We start from the raw sequence: 22652 nt of genomic DNA, 5'->3' as shown, positions 1-22652 counted from the left end.
TTGAATCTAAGCAGCTATGGGAGAAACAAGACCCTCTTGGGGTATTAATGCTGTGAAACCCTCTATCATTGGCTCAGGTTGTATCTATGTGTAAATAAACCATATATCATAAAGACACCACAGTCTCTACTATGACTCATTCCCAAAAGGAAGCACAAACCTTGGATAAAGGCCTGGTAACCCTGGAATCTCACACTGCTCAAATTCTTGGGTGGCAGGCAACAGTATTTTGTTGAGAAAGGGCCTTCTTCACTCAGTGATAAAGCACCTGGTTTGCAAGTAGAAGGTCTCGGGTCCAATCCTTGGCATCTCCCAAGTACTGTACTGAGATCACCCACAGTTGGAATCCTGGAGAACCAGTGCCAATTGTGCTGATGGTGTTGTATTTTAATTTATTATATGCCCATCATATAAGGACCCAGTGTTACAACACTTTTAAACTGTTCTTAGTGTTGTATTCTAAGCAACCTACAATCACAAAAACAGGGCTGGTCCTAAAAATATACATCTTAGGTGTCAAAGCCTAAGATAAGGTGTGTCTTAAGCATTCTCCAAAAACTGTATAATGAAGTTGCCAGGTGCACCTCTGTGGGGAGAGAGTTCCACGGCTGAAGCAGAGATTTTCCTTTCCTGGGCTTCCACTACCCCAGAACTTCTAAGGGCGGCAGAACTTCCAGAAGGGGGTCTTTCAAGTATTTGGGGCCTGAGCTGTTTAGTGATTTAAACATTAACATGTGTACCTTTAAATGGGCCCAAAACAGGCAACCAGTGCAGCTGTTTTATAACCAGATATGTGAGAGCTGAATATAACCCCAGCCGGTATTCTAGCCACTGCATTTTGGACCCATTGAAGTTTCCAAGTTGTCTTCAAGGGCAGCCCCATGTTGAGTGCATTACAACAGTCCAGTCTGGGAGCTACCAGAGCATGGAGTACAGTGGCCAAGCGGCTAAGATGCTACGATTTCTGTCCTTCTCACTCACATCCCATGACAACATTACATGCATTTTAAATCTTAGCAATGGCCAGAGATTATGAGAGCTCTCATCCACAACACATGGGAAGCAAATTCCCTATCCCTGCTGTATACAGTAGTTATGCAATGATAGCTTTCCCTAACTTGGAAACATTTGTTCATTCCCCTTTAAAATAAAGTCTAGAATGTACAGTTTAAGGGGGGATTCTGTACAACATGAAAGAAAAGCCAAAATAGTGCACTGTGACCATTGGTTCATTCTGATAAAGATATTGCTTTACTGTGGATTATGTCTTAAAGGAGCAATACAGCTATCTGGAGTTGATAGGTGCAGGGATTTCGGAGAAATAATGGTGGATTTCCTTTTGCTTCAAGGTTTATGTGCCAGGGTGTGAAGTGGACAAAGTACTAGGCAGGAATACATGAGACAAACCAGGCAGCCTCATATGCTGTGGAAAGAATCATCCTTCTCTTGTCTATTGCTATTTCCCAGCTTGTAGTGATGAAAGTTAATGGGACAAGTTTTGCATTCCTTTTCTCCCAAATGAAAGGCAAAGCTTGTGAGTAAAAAACTTTATTAAAAAAAGATTGAGATTGTTCAGACTCATTCAGATTTTTAACTGCATTAATCAAAATGCATCATGGCTGCCTTTGTTGTTAATTGGATCAATCCTGCATTTAATTTTTGTAAGCTTTCAGCCTTCGGTGACTTGAGTGATCTGAGGTGAACAAAGCATACATTAAAACAATTCTTTCCCTCTTTCTGTCTCTCTTCCTCTCTGAAAGGCTGAGATGAATAGTGTTGAAGCAAGAATTTTTGCTAATCTTTTGCTGACTAGAACTTCAATACTTTTCATGTATGCATTCCTTTCAAAACTAATGGATCCTGGATTTCCCCTCCTATTTTCCTCCTAAAAAGCTGTTCCGTAACTGTGAAAAGAAAGCATGGGATGTCAAGTGACAAGAGACAAGGCAGAGGTGTTGTTGTTTAGTCGTTTAGTCGTGTCCGACTCTTCGTGACCCCATGGACCATAGCACGCCAGGCACTCCTGTCTTGCACTGCCTCCCGCAGTTTGGTCAAACTCATGTTCGTAGCTTCGAGAACACTGTCCAACCATCTTGTCCTCTGTCGTCCCCTTCTCCTAGTGCCCTCAATCTTTCCCAACATCAGGGTCTTTTCCAAGGCAGAGGTAGTTTGGGGCAAAAAACCAAGCCACAAAAAAAGTAATGCAGTGCTGGGATGTGCTATTACCCTCCTGAGTTGAACTCCCTTATAGTGATACTAAGATGCAAATAGCAGTCAGGGCACCAACTACAGTAGGTCTTATGTTATGGCTGATTTCAGCTGTCATCAAATTACCAAGGTAATCCTTAGTCATCATGACAAAGACTCAACATGCCTAGAATTAGATACAGTAAATGATTGTGCTTTGGAACAACGTGTGCTGAAACTTGTCAACTCTTGATTTAAATCCTAAACAGCATCCAAGATTATTGCAAGACACAGATTCTGCTGAATCCCTTATGAACACTGCACTCAACAAACGAGTGAGTGGGAAGTTGCCCAACTATGAGATCATACTTTCAATACATCTTCTGCTATTGCAGCATCCATTTATGATACACACAAAGTGAGAGAGACTCAGATACGCTTTTAGTGCCATGAGTAATGTTGATCTCTAAAGCTACACCAGAAGTTTGCCGCTTCTGTGTGTTCAGCAGCTGGTAATTCTGGGAATAAAGGAAATTTTGCCTACTACGCTATGATAATTGGATTACTATTCTATTGTGTTTGCTCAGGAAGGAGATGGGCTGCATTTAAAGTCTTCAAGGAACTATGCTGGGAAGAACATGTAGCTTGTGAAGAACATGCTGGGAAGAACATGTAGCTAGGTACATCTCGGCTTCCGTCCAAATGTTTTCTTTATCTTTGGAAAATTATGACTAGATTCCCGCCCCCCTTTAAATATTCATTTATTTACCTTGCTCGTTCAGAATGTTTCTCCCCAGAAAATCTAAGCAAAAATATGAGGGCACATAAGTACTCTAATTATATGTGTCCCCAAGGGAAATGACTAAAATACTTGGAGTAAAATAAAAAAATTCCTTCAGTAGCACCTTAAAGACCAACTAAGTTTTTATTTTGGTATCTGAAGAAGTGTGCATGCACACGAAAGCTCATACCAAAATAAAAACTTAGTAGGTCTTTAAGGTGCTACTGAAGGAATTTTTTTTATTTTACTTCGACCCAGACCAACACGGCTACCTACCTGTAACCTAAAATACTTGGAGTTTTGCTATTTTGTTTTGTTGTATTTTACTTACATAGAAATAAATAAAAACGGTTTATTTTGAAAAAACAATCAGATTACTGTAGGACTTAGGTAATGGTGTAATTTGGCACTAAACCAACAGAGACCTGTGAAAGTTGTGCAGTTGTGGTTCTCCATAACAAAATATTAGGTAAAGGTAAAGGGACCCCTGACCATTAGGTCTAGTCGTGACCGACTCTGGGGTTGCGCGCTCATCTCGCATTATTGGCCGAGGGAGCCGGCGTATAGCTTCCAGGTCATGTGGCCAGCATGACAAAGCCGCTTCTGGCAAACCAGAGCAGCACATGGAAACGCCGTTTACCTTCCCGCTGTAGCGGTTCCTATTTATCTACTTGCATTTTGACGTGCTTTCGAACTGCTAGGTTGGCAGGAGCTGGGACCAAGCAACGGGAGCTCATCCTGCCACAGGGATTTGAACTGCTGACCTTCTGATCTGCAAGCCCTAGGCTCAGTGGTTTAACCACAGCGCCACCTGGGTCCCTAACAAAATATTAGCAATATCCAAATATTACATTGCAGAGAGGGTTTGGATATCTAGCAGTGAATAACAGCTGTTTATCTATCGCACATTAAAATGTCTATCTTGCACTGGAACTGGCCACTGAAAGTCAGGCCAGGTATTTCAAACATAAAACTGTTCCACCTCTGGTTGCTATTCTCTGCCCATCTTCCTTTTTACTAACATACAGCTTATTACATTTCCTTCCATTTTTTGGAGCATTGTGTTCCTCAATTTATTCCAAGTCTTACTGTGGGCTATTTGAGGGGCTCATATTGTTACTAATAATTGAAATATGAAGTGTCAAAGCAATACAGTAGTTTTAATTCTCTGGGACCAGGGGCTAAAGCTGGGCCTTCTGCTTCTTGATTCTGAGCCCCTGTTCTGATCTGTGAAGTCTTTGTGTTTTGCTTTGCTTCTTTGCACTGGAGGAACGAAGATACAAGCTGCATTGGCAAACTTGATCACCAAACCCAACTTTTATCTCATGCAATTTGGTTAAGTATACGTTCAAATTTGGTGGTGGGGTCTTTGTCTTACAGACATCTACACAGCTTCATTGTATAAAGAGATTATTTTCTTAATCCTTTTGGACTTTTGCTTAGTGGGCAAGGTGTGGCTAATTTAGCAGCTCTCTTAAGCTTTGGGTGCCCTCTGCTGGTAAATCTTGGGGGGAGGGCACCAAGTGTGGAAAAGAAGAGCTCCGGGTTACAGTCCATGTGTTACTTAGCTTTACCTGATTTTTTTGTGAGCGCATACACATGACCAACACTTGCGCCTACCAATACCCTCAATCAACAGGCACATTGGCACTTTGCCTGGGGGGCATATGCTCCTACATGCTCTGTAGCCATGCACTGCAAACCAATGCGTAAATCACAGAACAGCTCAGACCGTTGTCCTGTGGCAGGCGTGGTTAAGCTGTGACCCTCCAGATATTGCTGGACTACAATTGCAAAACAACATCAAACCTGTGGTCAACAAACACACAAGATGTAACCGGGTGTGCTCTTACATAAATAAAATATATTATTCACTATATCATATCAAATAACTTATAGAGTTTGACGGAAATAACTCATAAAGTTCAATGGAGTGAGCAGAAGACCCAGTAGATCAGTTCATTCACAGATCAGTTCATTCATGAGGTCCATACATGTACTAGTGTCTATTCGTCAAAATAATTCACATGTGAGCTAGTTACAGTTCCACAGAACCCTTTCACAGAGCCTAGACAAGGATTTCCGGAATACTGCCCTTGTTTCGCCGTCCTGGGCTTCATCAGTTGTACAAGTTCTGAGTAATGCAAATACCGGTAAATACAATGTCGTAGTCTCACATTGTTAAAATGTGTGGGACTACAATTCCAAGCAGATCTGCACCATACATTTAAAGTGCATTCAACACCCATTCAAAGGATATGTCTTCTCCCAAAAAATCTTGTTACAGGGAACCAGCCAAGTTACAGGGAACCAGGCAGAGGGCCTTCTCGGTAGTGGCACCTGCCCTGTGGAACGCCCTCCCACCAGATGTCAAAGAGAACAATTACCAGACTTTTAGAAGACATCTGAAGGCAGCCCTGTTTAGGGAAGCTTTTAATGTTTGATGGACTACTGTATTTTAATATTTTGTTGGAAGTCACCCAGAGGGAAACCCAGCCAGATGGGCAGGGTATAAATAATAAATGATGATGATGATGATGATGATGATGATGATGATGATGCTTCTTGTGTTGAGTTAGATCACTAGTCGTCTAGCTCCCCTGGGTTGTCCACGTCAGCTGACAGCAGCTCTCCAGGGGTTTAGACAGGGGACATTCCCAGCTCTACCTGGAGATGCTGGGAATTGAACTTAGGACAGTCACCTACAAAGCAGATGCTCTACTGCTTCTCTTGCAACTAAGTTTAGAGAAATCTGCAGAAGGCAACTCCCCCTCCAGCCCTGCTGCTTCTTTCCACAATATTCAGGTGTCTAGAGCTGTGCAAATAAAGCAGATAATGTACTCTACCACTGAGCTATGGCCTTTCACCTTGGGCATAGTTGTGGATTAGTGAGACTCCTGGGCCTTACTCCTGGGACCCCTCTGCTTTCTTCCCCTCATACATGCACCTTGATACACAAAGCCTGATCCTATCTATGAATATGGGGTGAAACTCTGGTACTTGTTCAGCATAATCAACCAGGAAAGTAGCTGGCTTTATTTATTGCAAATGCTTATATCCTTCCCTCCTAGCACTTGCACGCCATACAGGGCAGCTAACAACAATTAAAACACTACCATAAAACACTCTCATGTGCAGCAGATAAAATGAAGGTATCAATCAAAACAAAGGTTTGTCTATCAGCAGAGTGGTCATTTGGCCTGCTACTGACTGTGGATGCTATAGAATTAAAGAAGCGCATTTTGCTTTCGGCACAGTTCTGGTATTTGGTTGAGATAAGCCACTTAGTAGCAAAGGGATTTTGACATTTGCAGTTGTCCTGTAATGTCATGCTGATAGTGACAATTTGAGACTGCTGACAGAATTTGTTTTGTAACACCTGTGTGTATCTGTCAGTATTAATAAGAGCAGCTGCATTTTGGGTGTGTGTGAGAGAGGGGAGGGCCTGCAATATATATTGAATGGAGTGTCTTCTTTTGCAGTTCCTCCCTCTTGAGTAGAAACACAGTGTAGCATTATCATTCTTACTGTAAGTGGATAAACCTGCGACCATTGAAATTAATGGTCCCACCACCACACCACTTGAGTTAAGGTGATGTGACAGGTTTTGAAAGCAGAGCCCTGCTGAAGCAGAGCAAAGGCCCATTGTCCTGTGCTCAAAGTGGTGAATCAGACGCCTATGAAAATCCTACAAACAGGACACAAGTGCAACAGCACTCTCCCCATTTGGGCTCCCCAGAAACCGGTATTTAGAGACATGCTGCCTCCCTTACTGAAGGTAGCACCAGGCCATTATGGCTAGCAACCACTAATATCCTCCATGAATTTGTCCCAGTCGATCGTCAGTACTGGATCTTCAGGTTAATGTATTTCGTTGTTTAAACATGTGCTGTGCGAAAAAGTGCCTCAACCACAAATATCTACAAAACCTGGGAAAAGTGTGCTAAGCATGGAGAATAATGGGCATCAATACTTCCTTAATGTGGGTCCAATGTTGTACTCAAGGATTTCTCCGCCCGAGCCCATCCAGTAGAACCAAATGCAAAATATTACATCCCAGCTTGATGAGTGAGATTATACAAAGAAGCATTGTTAGCTGCACCTTTTGTTACAGAGACCTGAATGGCCTCAGTTAGAAGTTGAACACTTAGTACTGTATTGTCATTCACTTGCAGCGGAACACTCTTCTGGCAAAGTCAGCAGCCACCCCCGCTTTTCACTTTCAGGTGTCTCTTGAAGACCTTTTTGTGCTGACATGCCTATGCAGTTGTTTAAAACTTTGATTAGCCAGTCATTTTAATGATCTTTTCGTGCTGTTTTAATGGTCTTTTTATGTTTTTATTTTATACATTTCGTGGCCCCTTATCTCTATTACAGTCCTCATGACTTATTTGGAGGGTGAGAAAAGTCTGCCCTCCCTTCTGAAAAACACACCAGCCCCTTTCTTCCTAGTATGGGAGATCCATATTCACTCCCAGATTCCCTTTGCTTGATCATGGAAATAGAATATTTGCTGCCCAGGAGCAAAACAGCATCAGGAAAATATGTTTATTTTCAAGGGTAGTCCTATCAAATGTAAAGTATTGACCAAGGTCAGGGTTGTTGTTTTTTTGTCTTGTTTTCTGTTTTTGTCTTCCCTGGTATTTTTGCAAAAAGACTCAACTCGGTGAAAAACATCTGATGAGATTAAAGTCAGTTGTTTTTCAGTCACCAGTCCAATGCCTACATTACTCAACCTTAACTTCAACAATAATGTTATGGTGCTGGCCCCCATTTCCTTTGTTAGGCAGATTACTGGTTAATGGCCCAAGATGGTTGAGAAATATCCAACCTAACCCACTGAATTGATTAGGAGATAACTGCAGATCTCTCTCAAAAGCCTTTTGCAGGATTCAGCCATCAGAGGTTGGAAGAGGTGGAATGGGGGAGAAAGGACAGGGGGAAAGAGCGGAAGTAAAGAAACTGAATAATCGAATGCCGACTGTAGCCAATGGAAGATGAAGTCCCACAACACCTGGAGGGCCACAGGTTTCCCATCCTTGATTTCTGACTACAATAAACTGGGAGGGGTAGCAAATGCCGCAGATCAAGGGAAATAATAGCCCCGCTCTATACTGCTTTGGTGTGACCACACCTGGAGTTCTGTGTCTAGTTCTGGGCACCACAATTTAAGGAGGATATTGAAAAGCCAAAAAGTGTGCAGGGGAGGGAGACAAAGATGAAAACCAAGCCTTATGAAGAACAGTTGAGGGAGCTGGGAATGTTTAGTCTGAATAAGAGAAGATTGAGAGGAGAGATGATAGCCATCTTCAAATATCTAAAGGGTTGTAACAAGGAAGATGGAGCAAGCTCATTTTTTCCTGCTCTGGAGAGTAGGATCCGAACCAATGGATTTAAATTACAAGAAAGGAGATTCTCACTAAACATCAGAAATAACTTTCTGACAGTAAGAGCTGTTTGACAGTAGAACAGAAGTTGAACGGACTCATTCCTTGATTGTTTTTAAGCAGTGGTTGGATGGCCACCTGTCATGGATGCTTTAACTGAGATGGCTCCATTGCAGGGAGTTGGACGAGATGACCCTCAGTGTCCCTTCCAACTCCACAATTCTAAGCTTCTATGATTCTATGTTTGTCCATCTGTAAAATGAAATGAATGCTATAACAACATCAGAAGCCTCCATTGCTTTCATTTCAAGGAAAGCAGACTTGAGTTGGGCTGCTCCTGGAACTTCTTGTAGCTTGAGAAAGTGAGGTACATATAACAATACTTTATCACTTCAGCTTGAAAAAGAAACACAACTTCCCTCACTAGAAAAGAATATCATGCATCAGGCCTGAGACAGGCACAATTTTTAAATATAATATGTAGGATCCCATAAAATAAGCCCGCCCCTAAGGATGATGGAGAGAAAGCTGCAACCCTACAACTGGATGCAGAAATTCCATGAATTAAAAGTTACAGAATAAAAATTGCTTGCAACTGGGTACAATTGTGCAAGAATGTATAATGAAAGGATGAGCTAGTCATGAAACTAATTGTGTCTTTATCCGATTTATTAAGGCTGTCCTGCAAATTTGCTGAGACTGCAATTTCATTCTGGGAGAAATGTATCATACCCTTCCTTGGTCTGGAAACACTTATTTCTAATAAAGCATGGGTGGTATATGTAATCTCTGGTGGAGGAAAGTGTACCTAAATGTCCTGCTTTCCCTTGCCTTTGAATTTGGTTCTAACATCATGGCTAGTTGGTCAGGTGTCAATCATTTACTTGAGCAGCTTAAGGCTGTTTTTTGTATGAATAATGCTTTCTTTAAAAGTTGCAACAGCACCCCTGTAGGCAAATAACTCTTACAAAAATGTAAACATACTTTAAAAAAAATTTTTTTAAAGAACAGAAACAAATGAACAAATAACCATAGAGGCTTGGTTCTTTCCAAGTTCTGTTCCAAAACAAGTGAGCTAAAGAGGATCAAACACTGGCATACTCTGGCTAAATCCTGTTTAGGGAAGGGCAATAGCTCAGTGGTATAGCATCCGCTTTGCATGCAGAAAGTCCCAGGGTCAATTCCTGGCATCTCCAGGTAAAGCTGGGCGAAGGCTTCTATCTGACACCCCGGAGAGCTGCTGCCAGCCAGTGTAGATTATATTGAGCAAGATGGAGCAATGGTATAAGGCAGCTTCCTACATTCCTCTTTTGAGGTTCCAAGGTGCACAAAATGGGTGTTCAAATGAGGTCCCTTCACATGTGCAAGAGATGATTGGGGTTAGTGGGAACATTCCTAGTGTCCATGCCCTTGCAAGCCAGCTGTGCTTTCCCTTCCTGGCGGCCAAGCATTTGGCAGAGGGGCTCTACACATGTACAGGCCCACCAACTGAGTGGCCAGGAAATTGGATGGTGGGTGTGTTGACACATGAAGAGCAAGGCTGGCAGGCACACGTTCCCTTGCACCTGCTATGAGGGGGTGTAGGGAGTGGGTGACAGGCCAACAGCTATTATTCCAATTTGATTTCTACCAGAACACGGACAGGCTAAAGCAGTCTTGAGGCTGGAGCAGGAGCATTGGCAGTGATTTATCCCACCCCACCCCTTCCTAAGGATGCAGGACACCCACAAAACATGCATGCATTTGTGTTTACAAATAAGCATATACAGCGGGGGCTGTACATTGGCAGGGGTAGTTCCAGTTATATTCCGATGGTGCTAATGGGAATGCACTTTAGCAGCTATTTAGGGCCAAGATATACAGTAGCAGGGAAAGGCGATACTGCTTGATCAACTGGCTAGCTTATAGCATGGATTTGCAATAGGCTTAGAAGAAATGAACACATCTACTGCTGTCGGGTGGGTTGTTGGAGGAAGCCTCTACACCAGTCACAACTGCACAGAACTATGGCCAGGATATGCTGTATACTTTAGGCAGGGAGAGAATTAAAAAACAACCCCAGTTGTGTGAGATCTGGAAAACAGAGGAAGTATTCTGTAACTAGCCAACTCTCTTTCTATCAAGAAGCACAGAAAATGGGCCATAACTTTGCAAGTTTGGCCCTGGTTTCTTGTTACCAAACTGGCTGCTTGTGTAGAAGCCCAAATTCCTGTGGCATCTAAAGCATCTCTGAAGTGGATGGTGATTCTTTTGGAAGCTCAGACAGAAAGCAGAGCCAGACAGGCTTATGATGATGCAGTGGAACAAGAGCATTTGGAGATTTGTAATGTGGGTCAGTGACGCAAATGAAATAAAATTTAAAATGTAGCATATTGCATATGCAAAGTGTCGGCAATCATTGAAAATGACGCTCAGCTACCTTGCCACTCCTGGTCCTATGCCAGTGTAATATCCCACTGAATCATAGAATTGTAGAGATGCAAGGGACCCTGGGGTCATCTAGTTCAGCCCCTGCAATGCCCAACATGGGGCTCAAACCCACAACCCCGAGATTAAGAGTCCTTTCTTGCTGTACCGACTGAGCTATGTCATATCCTCTTATTTTCTTTCTCCTCTCCTATGATTCAACCCCATCTTCTCCTTTTCAGCACAGCTGACTGCTAAACTTTTCCTATGAAAATGACTCCCCAACCCAAGGCCTCTTCTTTGCTGGTTCTTAGGGACTACTTTCCTCCCTAAAGTCTCTAAAAAGGTCATAATGACATCAATTCCAGTTTAATTAAACATGTGCTGGGTATTAAATTGAATGCCTTCACCATCTGTTATGCTGGCAATGCTGAACACTGAATCAAAACAAGAATCTCTTTCAAAATGTGTTTTGCAGTTAATAATAATTTGGCCTTAGTTATTTCATTAGCATGCCAAACAAAGCAATGTTCAAAGTGTTGTTTGTGCCTTGTATTTGCACATACCAGGTACAAAATACTTTCTGTACCACAAGAATTTGAAAACATTGTCCAACGCAAACCACACCATGTGTGTCCCTTTCCAGAAGTTTGCCAGTTTTGTTTTGGTTTTCTGGCAAGGCATCTGTGCCTTTAACAGCTGTGGGACAAACAACAGCTTGAAACTTCTTTAACAGGGAGTAGACCAGATTGCTAGGCACATCTTTTCCTGAGAAAATGACAGGAAAATAACATACAATGGCTTGGAAATAGCTAGGGGCACCTCTGGAAAGCGAGGGCCATTTCAACAAAACATTGCCCACACATTCCAGCTAAAGATGATGTGAAGTTAGATCTGTGAGAACACCACCCTTGCTAAACAAAAGTAATGCAATTTTTGACTGGGGCGAAAAAAGTCAGAGAGCTTTGAGCACTGGAAAACCCATTTTGGGGCCTGCCTCTCTGGAGATCTGATGTGGGCCAGTGGATTTGTTGTGGGAGTGTGGTTTTTGTTTTGTTTTTTTAAAAAAGATATCTGCCTCCACCTATGCTTAACCTGAATATTTGTAAATAAACTCAAATAATACCCTCATGCCCAGCATGATACACCCAAAATGGTTAGGCAAACATTTGGGTGGCAGCATGCTTTTAGCTGGGTAAAGCTGCAGCTGCCTCCATCTTCATTTCCCCAGAATGCATCTGGGAAAACAAAGATGGTGACTGTCAGGGTTGTTTCACTCAGTGCTTCTTGTCTTAGCAGTGCTGGTCTATGGGGGGACAGGCGGTGGTGCTTAGCCTGGACCTGAGCAAAGATGCTCTGGACAAAGAAGCTGCAACTGCTACTGCTATTTCCCTTGTTGCTTAGGGCCCCTTCAAACCTGGTGCAGGCCCTGAAGACAGAAAAACCATAAACCCCATGCCTTTTCCAAATGAAACCAAATCCAGGTAAGGACAATGCCCCTAGAACTTTTCATGGCTTAGGAAAGTGAGTGCACATGACAAGGTGGCCCCCTGTTGGTGACTGAGGGCAAAGCTCCAGATTCACATCATACAGTAGCTGCAAATATTAGCAGAATGGATAAGAATAGCTTCACATTTGTGTTCTGAAGCCTTCTCTCTGGCTTATTTATTTATTAGATTTATATACCACCCTCCATCACAAGATCTCGGGGCAGTTCACAGGCTGCTTTCCACGTCATGCAAAAGTTTCAGATACTTCTGCCATTTCTTCTTATGTATTGTTCCTTGCATGTTATCTCTGCTGTTTCCCATCTTTCAATCAGACAAAACAAAAAAAGAAGAATTTAAGCTCATGGGTCCTTTTAGTGAAAAACATGGGGGTACCCATAATGCGTATTCTGAAACAGCTTCTTTGCTTACTGCTTATTCACGCCAGTGCAATCAAATAAATAGACTGCAGCTAAAAATAGTTCCCATATCAAATATCTATAGCACGGGGCTTCCTATGAAAAGTGAGGTGTGTTTGTCATGAATACTGGTTAAGGACTGAAAAATAGTGGCAAGGGATCTACAGATTTGCACAAGCGATTGAAGAACATAATCATCTGCACCATTCAAATAGGTTACCATTCAGACACACCATTTTGCTTTAAAAATGAATCCGTTATAAAACACTTTGTGAATTTAAAGAGTTGGACAAGTATTTCACAGCAGAAATCTCTAACTCTCATTTTAATATTTTTATATTAACTTCTGGCTCTCACTAATTTAAAGTAGTTGTTCTAACTGAAAATTACTTTTCTATATTGCATGTCATTTTGAATGTTCCTTCTCAATACATGGAGGATAAGTTAAAAGAAAAATAAAACAACCTCAGCTTTGCCTGCATTTCACTTTTCTTCTTCCTTCCATCTGATCTGGCCATAGATAGACAAATAGCAGATTATGCTGTGTGTGGTTTCAGGTTTTTGCAAATCAAAGTAATTTCCACCCCTCCCCCATAAATGGAAGGACTGCCATTAATATACTGAAGAACAGTCATGCATACCTCCTAGTGTTTCTGACAATGGTTCTGTGTCTCTTATTATTATGAAATGCTTTTAAAAAGACTCTCTCTCTCTTTCTCCATCATCTTGTATACAGAAGGGACAGGCATTTCAGTTCTGCTGTGAATTTCCATCCTTACCCTTCCCCAAAAATCTGAAATGCTACTCCTGATAGATTGTTTGCTCCTGCACTCAAGACCATTTGAAAATTATTTCTGCGCTCTTCCTTTTAGAGTGAAGTATCTGTCTCTTCTCTGATCCTATTTTAAGCCTAGAGATTTTCATTCAGTGCACCAGTTACAGTATCTCATTCACCTATGCTCTAGTCTAAGAGTGAATATTCCATTCATACAGTGGCTGCTTTCTTCTTTATAAATAAATACTGCTTTGTTATCTCATAGATAAGATAAAGAACCAAGAAGCCTGCTTATATGTCAAGGGACAATTGCCGCTGTATTAAGTATATGGGACTTCTGCACATGGAGGACCAGAGAAAGCAACTGAACAGTTTCTTTTAGTAACATGAGAATCAAGTGAAACCCTCTCACAGTACGTTTTGGCTCCTCACCAATGGAGGCTTGGCTTTGGGCAGATGCTATTCTGAGTAACGCATCTCAAATGTTCTGTTAATCTATTTGGGCTGAATGAATGGCTTTCTATTTGATTTTATTCTCTTTAAAAATGCTAACCAAAAAATGACTACAGTATTGTACGTGAATTCAGAAAGCACGAAAGCAGAGAACGCCAGCTTTTACCCTTGTGTTTGTTTTCTCCAAGAGTGGGATATCTTAGCAATTTTAGCTAACAGCTGTCACAGACAAGTTTGTTCTTGACAGATTGCAACAGGAGGGGGAGCTTTTGACTGCAGCAGCCAAGGAAGAAGAGCCTGTTAGGATAACCGCCTCCAAACACTTGCTGTGCTGTGTGCTCTGCTAATGTTACATTCTCAGTTGCTCAAGGCCAATCTAGACGTGATGGGCAGGGCAGAGATGTGCATTTTATGCATGTGCCTTCCCCATTCACATACACAGCATTCTGGGTGGGTGCAGAGTCTATTATTGCCCTTTTCACAAAAAGGAGGATTGGGAAGAGAAACCCTGTAACTGTGGGGGAAGGGTTAGCTCCAAGTATGTGGCCCCTGAAGCCAATTCCCACTTCTCACTTTGATTCCCAGATGAAGGGAAGTAACTGGTAGTCCCACTGCTTGCCTCTATTCAGCTTCCCTTCAGTGGGACAGCGGAAATTTTTTGGAGAACAGGAGTTCACCATGTCAGCCTCTGTAGTCATGCCACAAATCCAGGCAGGTCTGTCTGTCTGTTCTCTTTCTCTCTGTGGCAGTAATACATTGCATTAGTACCAGCATGATTGCAATCCTGAGTATAGTTTCCTGGGTCAGCAAACTCCACTGAATTCTGGCTGCAATGGATCAGTTTGTGAAACACAATGAGCTTTTACACAAGACCTCTGGCTAGCTAAAAATGCAACCTTAAGCTTTTAATTAGAAACACAAACAATCTCAGACAGATGTGTTTACATTTAAACTGTTAGTGAAAAGTAGGAACCTCACCAAAGAAAAAGAAAGTATGCTGGATTATTTTCCTCACTCTCAGATTCCCTTGATAATAATTTGCCACAAGCTTAAAAGTCTCATTGTCACCACATTCACTTGCCATAGGAGACTCATTCAGTCGCTTGCCACTCTGATAATTTTGGCCTTGCTCCAAAAGCCCCTGAACGTCACTCCGCTACATCCCTGTTCAAACATCTCCTGTGTTCTTATTTGCTGGAAGCATGGCAGCAATGTTCATAAACAACCAACGATCTTTGCCAGTTTGGAGAGGGTTGGGAGCAGGCAGATGTTGCAACCCAACTATTTATCGCAGCCTGTGGGAGCTTGTGACCAGGGACTTGTAAACAGGAGTGTTTGCGAGGGTGTTTTGTGGGATTGGCCTGGAGCGCTGCCTCACAGTGTATGTAGGACCAAGAGACATGGACGGTGAGGGAGCTGCCGCAGTGACCTGCAACACCTGTGCCATGTTTGTATTCCTGTCTCAGAATATGAAAAACTACACGTGCAGCAAGTGCAAGCTGGTTGCCTTGCTGGAAGAGAAAGTACAGCAACTTGATGCCCACCTATCCACTTTCGAGATACCAGGCAAGATGAGAAATCTATCGATATAGCAGAGTGGACTGTAATGAGACAGTGATGCTGGTTTGGGGAGGAAGAAGATCACCCACTGCAGGAGTCAAACTCCTGGAAGAACATGACAAACAAGAGCAGGGCCCTAACTAAGAGGTGGCGCAAGGGCTGTAATAGGAAAAAGCTAACCTGTACCATTCTGTTGTCAGGGAACAGAAGCAGGATTCCTCTAAATTGAGGATGAAGGTGAGGACTCCAACCCTGACAGGTATGCAGGGCACCGCATACCCAATGAACCTACAGAGCAGCACTCCCAACCTGAGGGCAAGACACTGCCATCCTTGGATTTGGAGGGCTCTCCCGTAGAAGACCTGAGCCTCCCCCACTCCACTGCTGTATATGAGGCCTAGGCCCCTTTAGTGGTACTATTTATTTAAGTCATTAGATTTCTATACTGTACTGTCCTTTCTCATAAAGCTACACCTGGTGCTACTGCTACAAAAGCACTCAGTTTCTGCTTATTCCTTGCTGGACCAACTTCCGGGTTCCCTAGAGCAAAGCTTCACATCTAGCCTTGAACCTCACCTTGCCCTATACCCTGGTTCAGCCAGAGTATATCCATGGGAGAAGGGGTGCGTAAGAATGCCAGTTTTGTTGTGGCTGGATAGAGAATCTTTCCCTCACCCAGGACTACATCCCCTCTCGATTTAGGAGTTCCAAATCAGGAAATGGTAGAAGAGTAACTCCCAGCATCTCTTATAAAGGACAGTGACAGGCAGAGTAGCTGAGAAGTTAGGCCAAGTGAAATCAGAAACCTTTGTAAAAAGGGTTCTAGTTGTACACACTGAGCCAAGTGTGTCAAAAGCAAGTTGATGCTGGCACATGGCTTCTTCAAGCATTACTGGGTAACTGTCACTTGGTTGAACCTTCAGAGAAATTTTAATATGAAATCAAGAGGGACAGGCAATGGCTGGCACTTTCTAATAACATGGGTGAAACATTAAGTTCTTGCAGTCTTTGCAGCAGTGCACTGACCTGAGCACATCTGCACCATGCATTTAAAGCACTCTTATACCACTTCAACAGTTATGGCTGATCCCCGCCCTACAGTACCATGAGAACTGCAGTTTGTTAAGGGTGCTGGAAACTGTAGCTCTGTAAGGGATAAACTGCAGTTCCCATAATTTGCTGGGGAAAGCCATGACTGCTAAAGTGGCATAAATGTGCTTTAAATATATGGTGTGCATGTGATCTTGGGTCTTAACTTTTTGTTCACATTTTAAATACTTTATTGAAATTCATAGGTATCATACACAATATTGTGTACTAAATAATCTTACATATGTTTACATAAATTAAATTAAATTAATGCAATCTTTCCCCCCTATCTTTTTACTAACATAGAATAGACCTCCTATCATTTCCTGATGCATATAACCTTTCTGGTGATGAATGTACTGATCATTATTACCTTACTCTTTCTGTATTTTCTAATACAGAAAGGCTCAGTGGCAAAACCGTTCTTTTTGTCTTTTTTAAATGTCTCATGGAGTTGATGGTATTCTAACCATCCTGAGAGCTGGTCTTTTATTTCCTCATAGTTTCTAAGATTCACTTGGTTACCATTATCTATCAATAAAGAGTTATACATGGGCCAGCTTCCTTTCAGGGCCGTCTTAAGCACATCCAGCACCGTGGCACAAAGGTCCCTCTGGCGCCCCCCTCCCTTTCCCAAAATTTAGCCTGGGGTGGAGGGCGCCGTTGGGGCTACCTGACTATAGTCCGCTGCCAGCGCTCTCGCTGCTGCCCAGCGGCCCGAGGAGGAGGCGGTTGCCGCCGCCTGTGCCCCGGGAGTGTTGGTGGTGGGCAGCGGTGATTTGGAGGAGACCCCTTGGGAGCCGCTCCCGCCACCGCCACTCCCTCAGGCGACAGCGGCTCGGCAGGCAGGGGATTCCCTCGGCTGAGGGAGAGGAGGAGGAGCCATAGGGCTTAGTGGCTCATTCATTAAATTAACTTAATGCAAGGAAAGTTTATCATCTCTTCCACCTCCTACATACTCTGTGGGATGCAGGGCTGGCTCTAGGGGTAGGCTGGGTGGTGCGGGGCGCCGGCCCAGCAGGGGGGCGTCGCGCAGCAGAGCGTCGCGGAAGCCATGCTGCGCCCTGTGCCCACCCACCAGCCGCGACAAGAAACGAGGCGGAACGGGGGCGCCGGAGCAATCTCCGCACCACGGCGTTGAGACGGCCCTGGTGGGATGAGGTATGGGATGCTGCTGTGGGGGGGGGGGAATCACCCCAAACTGGATTGATTGACAATTCCTCTCTCCTCCAGCAGCCCCCTGTTCTCCATCCCATATTTTTTAGCCCTTCACCCTCCAGAGATTTGGGAGGTGCAGAGGGAGTATGATTGCTGTGGGAGGAGAGGATGGGATATCATAGAATTGTAGAGTTGGAAGGGACTCTGAGTGCCATCTAGTACAACCCCCTGCAATGCAGGAATCACAACTAAAGCATCAATGACAGGTGGCCATCCAACCTCTGCTTAAAATGTTATTTCTGTGAACTTTCTTACCTTAGGATCCAAGCCAATAATGCTAGAAATTGATTAACTAAGATTTATGTTAGAATAAATGGTTCCTGAAATCATTAATCATGTGTATAAAGTTAATTGTTGTAGAACCTGAAGGACTTTACCCCTAGGTGAGAAGGGTAGAGGATGTCCTCCTATGATCTGCCTGACTCAATCCCTGCTCTCTTTTAGATGAGCAAGATCTTACCATGCTGAATATTGTCCTTAAAGGTAAAGGGACCCCTGACCGTTAAGTCCAGTCGTGGACGACTCTGGGGTTGCGGCGCTCATCTCGCTTTACTGCCCGAGGGAGCCAGGTTTGTCTGTGGCCAGCATGACTAAGCCGCTTCTGGTGAACCAGAACAGTGTACGGAAATGCCATTTACCTTCCAGCCGGAGCGGTACCTATTTATCTACTTGCACTTTGACATGCTTTTGAACTGCTACCGGTAGGTTAGCAGAAGCAGGGACCGAGCAATGGGAGCTCACCCTGTTGCGGGGATTCGAACCGCCGACCTTCTGATCGGCAACTAGGCTCTGTGGTTTAGACCACAGCGCCACCCGCATCCCACAATATTGTCCTTACTGTGTTTCTATGCTACATATGCCTTGGTTCTTAAAATTTTTTAAAAAAACTTTACAGATTGTTTTCATTTCGAATTTAAATCTGTGAGCTCATGCAATAGTTTAGCTTAGTGTGATGTGCAGAGAATATCACACAAGCAGAGATGTTAACTATGGCTGTATATTGGCTCCCTTGGACTGCAACCCTACACTGTACTCACTTACCTTGAAGTAAGCCCCATTGAATTCAGTAGACATGTGCAGGGCTGCACTGTTAATATTTCTTCAACTTTTAATAATTGGGATAACTACAGTACAGTATGTAACTTGAAAGAGTGGAAGGTCTTTCTCAATAGCAGCGGGTGTGATGAAATAGTTCTGGCTTACGCAGATGAAAGTTTTATTTTCACATGCCCAAGGGGTCTAACAGGTATTTTGGTGACTTTAAGGAACTATTGTGAAAAGAACCAGATCTCTACCAGAATGTTGGAGTTTCAGAGCTGAGAAGTTCCTATCTCTTGCGCTTAATCGCCTTGCAGCCCTGCATGAAGGCACACCAAGCAAGGCCTTGGGGGGGGATTTTATTGTGATTTGCAAGCAACTGTGGACTTTGCATTTCTTTTTTGCACTTGAGGGGAGGAAAGGGGTCAAATTTAAAGATAATAAAGGTTTGCAGTATTATGTTCTATCTTGGCATGTTCATAGAATACTCCTCCTTTTAAATGTAGTAAAAAAAAAAAGTTAAGCCACTGTAGGATACCAAAACTATAATGAGCCATGGACTATGAATTTGACAAGTAGTGTCAACATAGGCCAATGAGAACTGGGCACATCGTGTAATGGAAGAAATCATTGTAGGTGTTGTTTGCTAAGGAAAGGTGGATTTTGATCATGCCACATGTGTTCATTGGCTTTACCAGTCGGATAGCATTGGTTGCAAGTTGAACTGAATACTTATAACACGGCGTTCTATATTCAGTTGCATGATATCCTTAGTTGCATAGATTCCATGTGTCTATTGCAGTGTACAGACAATCTGGGACTTAGGTCCACCACACTGGCACTGACAGCCATGCAACTCCAATGCAGCAGTGAAGCTAGAACTAACCAAAGGGTAGACTATCATATCAATATTGCCTAAAGAACATTTTCCAGCATGCTGGAGTTTCAGCGAACATCTCATCTCCCTCCCACTGTCTTTTCATGTCCCTCACACACAGCTGTTTGCCAACACACCCTCTCTGTCACTCACTCTCACACCACTAAACTTCCCTTTCAACTCTCCTTCCACTTAACCTTCTCTCAGAACAGGTTCATATTGAACATGTGTGGGGAACACCCTTCTGAAATCCCATTGACTAACACTGGCCACAGAAATGCCTTTTTTTAAAAAAAACAAACCCAAACTGCAAGCATGTTATACAATTCATGAGTAAAGGCACATGCTTGTTGTGTTTGACCCAACACGGCAAATCATTTCCCAAAAGATGCTGAACAAATGGAGAAATATGTTCCTAAAAATCATCCTAGTAAAACCCATGGAAGAAAAATGCATGCCATCTTTCAACTTGTCAAACATTTAATTCATTTAAAAGAAGGCCTTTATTATTTCTACCCTAGAGCTGGCATGGACCATCCTCAAATCTACATCTCTTACACAGCCAAGTTTCAGATCAGTCTGTTGAACTATTTTCTAACTAAAAAATGTAGAATCCCCTCCTCTCAGTTTCTCTTTATAATGATGGAATGTGATTCAGCTGATTCATCCCTAATTAATATGGGGCTGCAAAACTGCTAATCCTTTCCCCTTAAAGTTGTAAAGTTGTCCCTGAATATAAAATGAAGCCCATCCTTCCATTCCCCATACCCTAGGAATGTGCTTTTGCTGTTATTTCTACAAGTGAGTCAAAAACCAGCAAAGTCTGGGAAATTTAGTCACTAGAAGACTGTAGGTTACAGCCTGCCGTGTACACCCAGCATCTGATAAGTGGAAAGGGAAAATATATATACTTCTTCCTTGTTAAACAGGTGACTCAACCTAGAAGCCATTTGACTCTTTTTCACAATTACCATGATTTATAGCAGTGCAAAATTATAGGTTAGGTTTATTCTGAAAGGTGGATTGTTTCAAAACCATTCACAATGATGACACTAATCCATCTTTACCTGCTCAACAATAAATGGTCACATGAGACAATGTTATATGAAGATTCTTGTTCAGTTCACAATGTGCTTTCAAGGCAACATGAACTCCTGCTGGGAAATTAATGAGTCTCCACTCAATAGCACTTTCTACCCTTTGATTCTGGCTGTGTGTTAGTAAAACCTCATTTCCTTGTTTTGTAAAATCCTTGTAATAAATCCAGCTGTGATTTTGGCCTGCTTTGTGCATGATGGTTAGTTTTACCAAAGAAGTTTGTTTTAAAAGAGGAATTCACCCCTCTGCAAAAGGCACCTACTGTAATTCCATTCCAGTTCTATTCACAACCCTGTCCTCAGCATTTTTTTTTGTTTTGTTCCAGCCTTCAGAATTTTACAAGCTGCTCTGCTAAAGCATAAACTATACTTAGGAAGACCAAAAAAATATCAAAACCCGTGCACACAGCAGAATGTGGCCAATTGTTTCATTTATTTCCCCCAACTATGATTTTTAAACCTAAATGGCAGCATGATGGCCTTAGCCCCCCCTCCCCCACTTGAAATGGCAATGTGTATTACAACTTCACTTACTTCAAAATGTGGGGAGCCAGCTCTGTTGCACTTTGGAGGTCCTTCTGCTCATGATGGTGCTGAATGGGGCCCTGGACTTTTGCCACGAAGACTTTGCTTGACAGCACAACTGCCATGATGATGTTCTTCCTGGGAAGCAGAGGGTGCAGACTGTTAGTGGAGGTATGTCTCAGACTTCATAGCAGAGGCAAGGAGGGTGTGTGCCTTCCTTCTGCTCTGCAGTCCCAGGGCATTCCTTAGACAGCCAATGTGGTGCCCTTCAGATGTTGCTGGACTGCAACTGCCAGAGCCTCTAGCCAAGGCATCCCAAAACTGCGGCCCTCCATGTTTTGGCCTACAACTCCCATGATCCCTAGCTAACAGGACCAGTGGTCAGGGATGATGGGAATTGTAGTCTAAAACATCTGGAGGGCCAAAGTTTGGGGGTGCCTGCTAGCTCATTGTCTGTGTTGGCTGGGGCTGATGAAGGGAGTCAGGAATCCAGCAATATCTGGAGTGCATCACATTGATTGTCGCTTGCCTTAGCCTTAAACAGATGCATTTGAATGCAAATAAATTGAGTTAAAGGCTGACCTTGCAATTCAGTCAGGGTTCCAAGATTTAGTATTACAAGGAAACATAAGTGGGTTATGGGGTACTCCAGGTGTGAAGCAGCCCTTAATGATTTCTTCCACAATGTTGTATTTAAAGTGTTCAACACCTTAAAAGGGGGGGGGGCAGCATAGGAGGCATATATGTTCTCCATATATGAACATTAGAATTGCCCTGCTGGTTCAAACAGAAGGCCCACCTGAGAGCCAGCGTAACGGTTAGTGTGTCAGACAAAGAACTGGGAGACCAGAGTTCAAATCCACACTCAGCCATGAAGCTCACAGGGGAACCTTGGCCCAATCACTGCCTCCCAGCCTAACCTACCTCAGAGGGTTGTTCTGGGGAGAAAAACGCGCGGGGTGGGGGGTAGAAAACGATGGACACCACCTTGAACTTGCAGGAAAAGAGGGGTGCAAATGTGAAAGCAAATAAATAAAAATCATCTAGTCCAGCATACTTGTTCTCACAGTGGGCAACCATACGCCCCGACTGGAAGCCCACAAAAGGCGAACGGCCACAAGAACCAAACTACCATATCCTAGGAAATTTGACCAGGGAATCCGACTTTAAACGGGGCTGGTGGGACTTTAAGCGCGCTGAAAGGGCTCAGATGTACCCTGGCGCTGCTAGAGGAGCTGAGGTGCACCCGGCGGGGGCGAAAGGGGCCGGGGGCCTGGAGTGAGGGGCGGAAGCCTGCAACGTGGTGGGCGGCAGGTTCCCCGGGCGGGAAAGGAGCGCGCGCGGCCGGCGGAG

The 22652-nt window shown here is 43.4% G+C and overlaps 1 long non-coding RNA gene across 2 annotated transcripts in view; it reads right to left on the bottom strand.

Annotated features, from left to right (window-relative positions):
• Positions 1-22464, bottom strand: part of LOC148686239 (uncharacterized) — a 48054-nt gene extending 25590 nt beyond the window's left edge. Inside the window, exons 1-2 of one of the 2 annotated variants that reach the window (XR_015948938.1) lie at positions 22357-22464; positions 21309-21437 (exon numbers count right to left, since the gene is read on the bottom strand). This is a non-coding gene — a long non-coding RNA (uncharacterized LOC148686239). Of the gene's footprint in view, positions 1-21308; positions 21438-22223 lie in introns of both variants that reach the window. The other variant, XR_015948939.1, reaches the window with a different exon arrangement.
• Between the last annotated feature and the right edge of the window lie 188 nt (positions 22465-22652).

The sequence above is a fragment of the Zootoca vivipara genome, chromosome 3 (assembly GCF_965207765.1).
Source record: "Zootoca vivipara chromosome 3, rZooViv2.hap1.1, whole genome shotgun sequence".
NCBI lineage: Eukaryota > Metazoa > Chordata > Lepidosauria > Squamata > Lacertidae > Zootoca > Zootoca vivipara.
Note: the sequence above shows the minus strand (reverse complement) of the source record. Positions and strands in the feature narration are given on the sequence as shown.